Source organism: Canis lupus, chromosome 30, assembly GCF_011100685.1.
Source record: "Canis lupus familiaris isolate Mischka breed German Shepherd chromosome 30, alternate assembly UU_Cfam_GSD_1.0, whole genome shotgun sequence".
Taxonomy (NCBI): domain Eukaryota; kingdom Metazoa; phylum Chordata; class Mammalia; order Carnivora; family Canidae; genus Canis; species Canis lupus.
In genome coordinates, this window is record NC_049251.1 from 35,577,279 (window position 1) to 35,583,325 (window position 6,047).

Here is a 6,047-nt window from a genome sequence, read left to right on the forward strand (position 1 = left end):
CCATGGGACTGTCCTGTGGTTTGAGTTCTTCTTTCACTGGTACCTTCTTCTAGACAGGAGAGCTTCCACTTTTGAGGAGGTGTGCATGTAAGTTTCAACCACGGTGCTGACTTTGATTGCGGGGATGGCAACTCTCACGCTGCCAGGAGGAAGACACCGGGAAGAGTATACAAATGAGCAGTAATGTCTGCTATGAGCACGGGAGGCTGGGGATGAGCTATGGGCCCTTCTTTCTGTACATCTGGAAGAACCGTCTTTCCTACGTGCCTTACCCCCCCCCCCATGTATGGAAAGGGGCTCTCCAAGAGCAGAGCCAAACCCCCACCCCTGCAGAACCCCCACCACTGGAGCTTCCAATCTTTAGCATTCCCTGCCTCATATACAGAATGGTTGGCACCAGTGACAGAAATACAGACATCAATTTTACGATGAATAGTAAAAAGAGTGAATATCTATGAGCTCTTTTTTTTTTTTAAGAAAGATTTTATTTACTTATCTGAGAGAGAGAGAGAGAGAGACCATGAGTGGAGGGCGGAGGCAGAGAGAGAGGGAAAAGCAGACTCCCTGATGAGCAGGAAGCCTGACGTAGGGCCCAATCCCAGGATCCTGAGATCATGACCTAAGCCAAAGGCAGATGCTTAACCCACTGAGGCACCCAGGCGCCCCTCTACTGAGCTCTTAGTATGCATCAGATACCACATTAAGCATTTCACATGTAGTATCTCATTTAATTCTCAAGATAGCCCTAAGGGATAGGTACCATCAATCATTAGATTTTTATAGACGGGGAATATGAGGCACATAGAGATTGAGCAATTTGCCCAAGGACGCACAGCGAGTGTGCGGTACAACCAGAATTTGACTTTAAGCTGTCTAATGTTAAAGCTGACATTCATAACCACTAGATTATGAATTTAATTATAAATGTTTTAGATTTCAAATGTTGGTAAGACTTGGAAATGGAAATATGGAGAAGGCAGTGGAGGATACAGAACTGGACGAGGTCAGGCCTGGGCTCAGAGCCATCGGGAGAGATGGTGGCTGAAAAGTGCCCGTGGATAAGTTTATTCTGACTATGAGGTTGAGAGTCAATTATACAGATTTACAACGCAGAAAGAACTCCGTGCAAAGGTTTTATGCATTAGTGGGATGTTTTCCCAAGCAATGAGTTAGAAATAACTGACTACTATTATCACAGTCCATGGACAGAACATTCCAGCTCTGAGGAAATGGGACCCAGACACAGAGGTCTATGTCCTAAATCATGCTGAAAAGGCAGAAGCAGTTGGGATTTTTGAGAAGCAGAGAATTCTTTCTGGCCCGTAAGTACAGGAGAAAACCATGGTGCTCGGTGGGCATCCCCAACTACAGACTCAGTGCCCTCCCCGTTCCCTTAAGACCCGGAGACCCTGGAGCAGGGGCTGCGCGTCATTCGTGCAGGAGCTTCTAGCACCGGGAATAGAGCGGGACCGATTGAGCCAAGGAAACGAGAGCCAAGCCCGTTCAGCCACATTCAGCTCCTGGATTCATGATCAAACTGTAAAGTGTTTTCACTGACCCATCACCATGTCATTGCCGATGTCTGAATTTTCCCTCACATACTGGGGACAGAGCCACGATAAATTGCTACCTACTTGCGCTGAGTTTCATTTTGCTCTGATTCATTGCTCACTTAGGGACTTTCTAAAATCACAGTTTATGGACTCCACATCCTGGTGGTTCCCAGAGATAAATGAGCCTGGATTCCAGGGAATGCAAATGTCTTCAAACTTGCAGCCAGCTTCCCGGCTCCCTGCAAAGGTCCCTTAAGCCCCTAAGTATTTCCTCTCTTAAATCACACATCACTGGCACAAGCGGAGTATTTTCAAGTTACCTCTTTCTCGTCAGGAGACCGTCCCAGAAAGGCCTACCAAGCACAGAAATGCCGTCGTTCTTGGCAGTTTTATTGGTGCTGTTCTTAGATCTAGTTCAGAGATTCTTTTTAAAAGCTGGGTTTGGTGGGTCTTGTTTTCTGTTTTTTGGTTTTTTGTTTTTTGTTTTTGTTTTTGTTTTTTTTTTCCTGAAAGAAATGATTCCATTGGGGCTGCACTTGAAACATGACGTTGAATGTCTCTTGGCGCGCGTAGGGGCTGGGTGAGGGCTGTGTGTGCACTTGTGCAAACGTTAGACCCTACCCAGTTGGGCAGTGGGAAGCCCCAGAGCCCTCCACGGTGAGTGGCAGCGGAGCAGTGGTATCTGAGTGCTCCACCCAATGTTAATCTGGATGTGAAAGTCATTTTTGCTTGGGCCTCAGATAGAGCCTCTCACAGTGTCTGTCTGGTATGGCCGAGAAAGAGGCACAATTTTCTGTGCCTTGAGAAAGAGGCATGACGTCACATCCAGGGAGCCTCAGGCAAAATGGCCATTTATTGAGCTATGCCAACACGTCTTGGGAATATAAAAAAGCACGTGGTTCAGGGTGGTAACCAATTTTTCTCAAACGGAGGGCAGCAGAAGCGAATCATATGACAATTGTGCGAAGCGGTTGGAACTTCCTGATGCTTTTTCATAATAATTGTTTGCCTTCAAGGCCTTCGAATGTGCAGCCAAAAATTGGAGTGTGTGAACGTGTGCTGTGGACACACACAAAAAAAGGTTACAAACCACTGATCTGTTCCCAAGAACATTGGTTAGGCTCAGATACACACACACACACACACACACACACACGCACGCTTGAGTTTGCACTTACAATTCTACTTTTGGATTTTCTTCAGATATTACTACTTCTCTTCATTGAGATCATTCAGATTTTGTTGATTTGCACCCATGCTTTTGTTTATATTTCAATACTTTGCCTAATATATCCTACATGTGAGCCTAGGAAAATTGCTTTCAGAAAGACTCAAGAAGGCCAACGCCTCTTGCTCCCAGGCAAATACCCAACTTTCCAAAGTGGAAACCACAAAAGTTGAAAGTGGAGGACAGCTAACTCCTTCATCCTTCCACCTCTGCCATTGTCAAGGTCAGTGATAAGGATTAGGGGCAAGTGCCCTGGCCCATATGTTGTGGCTATTTCTGTGGTACATGGGGCTCCTTAACGCTGAGAGTGGTGGCCTGAGGACATGGAAATGCCATGAAGGGCATTGTCAGGAACTCCTCACGGTGTCACCTGTGAGCTCTTGGCTCCAAGGGCACATGTTGGAAAGTACACAGACTAAGATGGCACCTCGAATGGGTCCATCTCTTTCACTGCTGCAACTTTGGGAGAGTTGCCTATTCTGTGAAAATCGGCCTTCTCAGTGTGGAAGATGGAAATAAAATTCCTACCTCCATGGTTATTAAAATTAAATAAGATAATGTCTGTCAAGTGCCAGCTAGAACAGCCACTTGATAAATGTTCATTTCCTCGCATCTCTTTACCCCATAATATGAGCAATAACTCTCTCACTGGGCTGCAGCATCTGCTTCTGGAACTGGAATATCTACACATCAACTGGATGGGAATGATGAGACACACTTCTTTAGCATATTCATCAGAATTCTTGCCTGGCCTGAGATGAAGCAGGGGCAGGGAGCATATGTGGATAGAAAGCAGATACTCAGGCCTTCTAGATAGCAGGGAGTCAGTCTGGGCGATCCAGAGTCACCTTACTTTAAACATATATCACACTTTTTTATAATCCAGGTAATGGTGATGAACTCTTCCCTTCGGAAGAGCCTGACTAGACCATTCCGTCCTTTGCCAAACCAATGACTCATTTTGTCTGAGCCCACAGCTGGGTCATATTTCCCCGCCTCCTTGTAGTTGAATGTGGCCAATGGAAGGTGGCCAGGCCTGGCGAGCCTCCACTATCTCCCCTCTCCATCTGCCAGATGGATGTCAGTGTCCAGGGACCCTGGAAACTGCGCTGAAGTAGGCATAGCCTCTGACAGCCTGAGTCCATAAGTGGCCGTGTGGAGCAGAGCACCACCTGCTTCACCATCTGGACTTCACCCAAACAAGAAAGGAACTGTCTGTGTACTAAGCCATTAAAACCTCAAGGTTTATCTGTCACAACAGCCAGCATTATTTTAACTAGTAATCTTCATGAAACGAGGTAAATTTTTAAAACCTTCCTTTCTGATGACCTTTGACATTCTTCTGAACATGAGCGCACCATTTTGTATTTTGTTACTGGGGGGAGAACAAATTTCATAATTGCTTAAAAACTACCTACCTGGTCTATCCATTCAAAATAGGCTGTGTATATTGATCATATGAACTATGGAACAAAGTTCTCCATCAACAAGAAGTCTATTCGATTTTTTTTGCCTAATGGTTTCAGCTGCCAAAGTTAGTGATTAGCTGCGTTTATTCTGTTTTAAATTAGATTAAACACTCCTGATGCCAGGTGCTGGGCTGGGAGGGGGAACTCAATAAAGACAAAAGAAATAAAGATAATTATGTTTTCTAAATTATTAGAAATTCGGAAATGAGAAAACTAAAATTTTTCTAAAGCGTCCTATATACATCCGTGTTTTCTTAAACCAAATATACTGAAAATAGTTTTACTTTTCCCAGTCTTCAGCTTCATCAATCATAAAATGAGGGGATATGTAATCCACAGGATTTGAGGATTAAATGAGGATCATGTCTACCTCCCAGCCTAACGCCTGGCACAATAAATATTAAATAATACGCACACTAACTATTGAAACCGTGACCTCTTTCTTAATGATTTGGTTTATTGGATTTTGCTTTGGAATTACGCTTAGGAACGTGAATTTTCACACTCAGAGACTTGTAAAGTAGCCCCTTGGCCGCTTACCCCAACACCAGTTGGAACTACAGGGCAGTGCTCTGAGTTGTGCTATCTACTTTTACGGTTTCTACTGACTTCTTGCTGCGTTTTACTGACTACACCTACAAGTTGTCTTCAAAATCTTTTTTCTATGGGGAGGAGAAAATAAAACACCCCTTGTAGAAATTACTGCTCAAAAATGAATCAGCTCGGTCTGCAAGCTAGGGAATGCTCTGGCAGGGCAGGTTGCAAGCCATCAGAACGGCTCTTTCAGTGGCTCGGGGGCCCATTGGAGCCCATGCCAAGATCACTGCTGTTCTAGCACTCTGAGGCTGACAGAAGTCATGACTCCCAGCCACAGTACGGCCTTGCGGCTCTGCCTGCCAGCGCAGCTCCTGTGCTGGGAGGAGGGAGAGAGGAAAGAGAGGGAAAAGATAACGGGGGCTGGTGGGGGGGACCCGAAGGAGGAAGGGAGACCCAGGGTAAGAGGTAACCTGGGTGGCTCTTCACTGAGGTGGCCAGCCAGGTGCTTCATGTTCACATCAAAGCTGGAGGGGCCCAGCCTTGGGGGCACCTGTTCTGATTTTCATTCTCACCCACCCTGTGTCAGCCTATCCACTCCCCTACACCTCTGCCCATGACAGCTGTTTGCCACTCACTGAAGTTATTTCCCAGGGTATTGTGTGAACCTGGCATCAGGTTATTTGGTTTTGTAATTCTTGGTTTACCACTGATGATGAATTGTTGTTCCCATTCCATTTTCATACTGTATTTGTGTATCTTCATTTGTGAGCTTGACTGTTCACGGGCTTTCTTGTTTTTATTGTTATATTCACCATTTCTTCCAAAGGAAAATAATTTTGGTTTTCTTACTGTATTTCTTTTTCTGCTGCTCATGGTAGAAAAAGGATAACCCAATTTTCTTAAGCATAACTAAAATTTTAAGAAACAGAATGTGATAAATCACCCTGTTTAACCCAAAATAGAATTATATTAAGGATGTCATATTATGGCCTACTTCTTTTTTAATTCTGGTTAACATATAGTGTATTATTAGTTTCAGGTGTAGAATTTAGTGATTCATCAGTTGCATATAACACTTCAGGCTCATTACATCACATGCCCTCCTTAATGCCCATCACCCAGTTACCCCATCCCTCACCCGCTTCCCCTCCAGCAACCCTGTTTGTTTCCTAGAGTTAAGAGTCTCTTATGATTGGTCTCCCTTTCTGTTTTCATCTTACTTCTATATTTCCTTCCCTTCCCTTCTGTTCATTTGCTTCT

General features: G+C 44.7%; 1 protein-coding gene across 1 annotated transcript in view; it reads left to right on the plus strand.

Annotated features, from left to right (window-relative positions):
• THSD4 (thrombospondin type 1 domain containing 4) overlaps nucleotides 1–6,047 on the plus strand; it is a 566,261-nt gene that overhangs the window by 347,264 nt on the left and 212,950 nt on the right. The window lies entirely within an intron of this gene.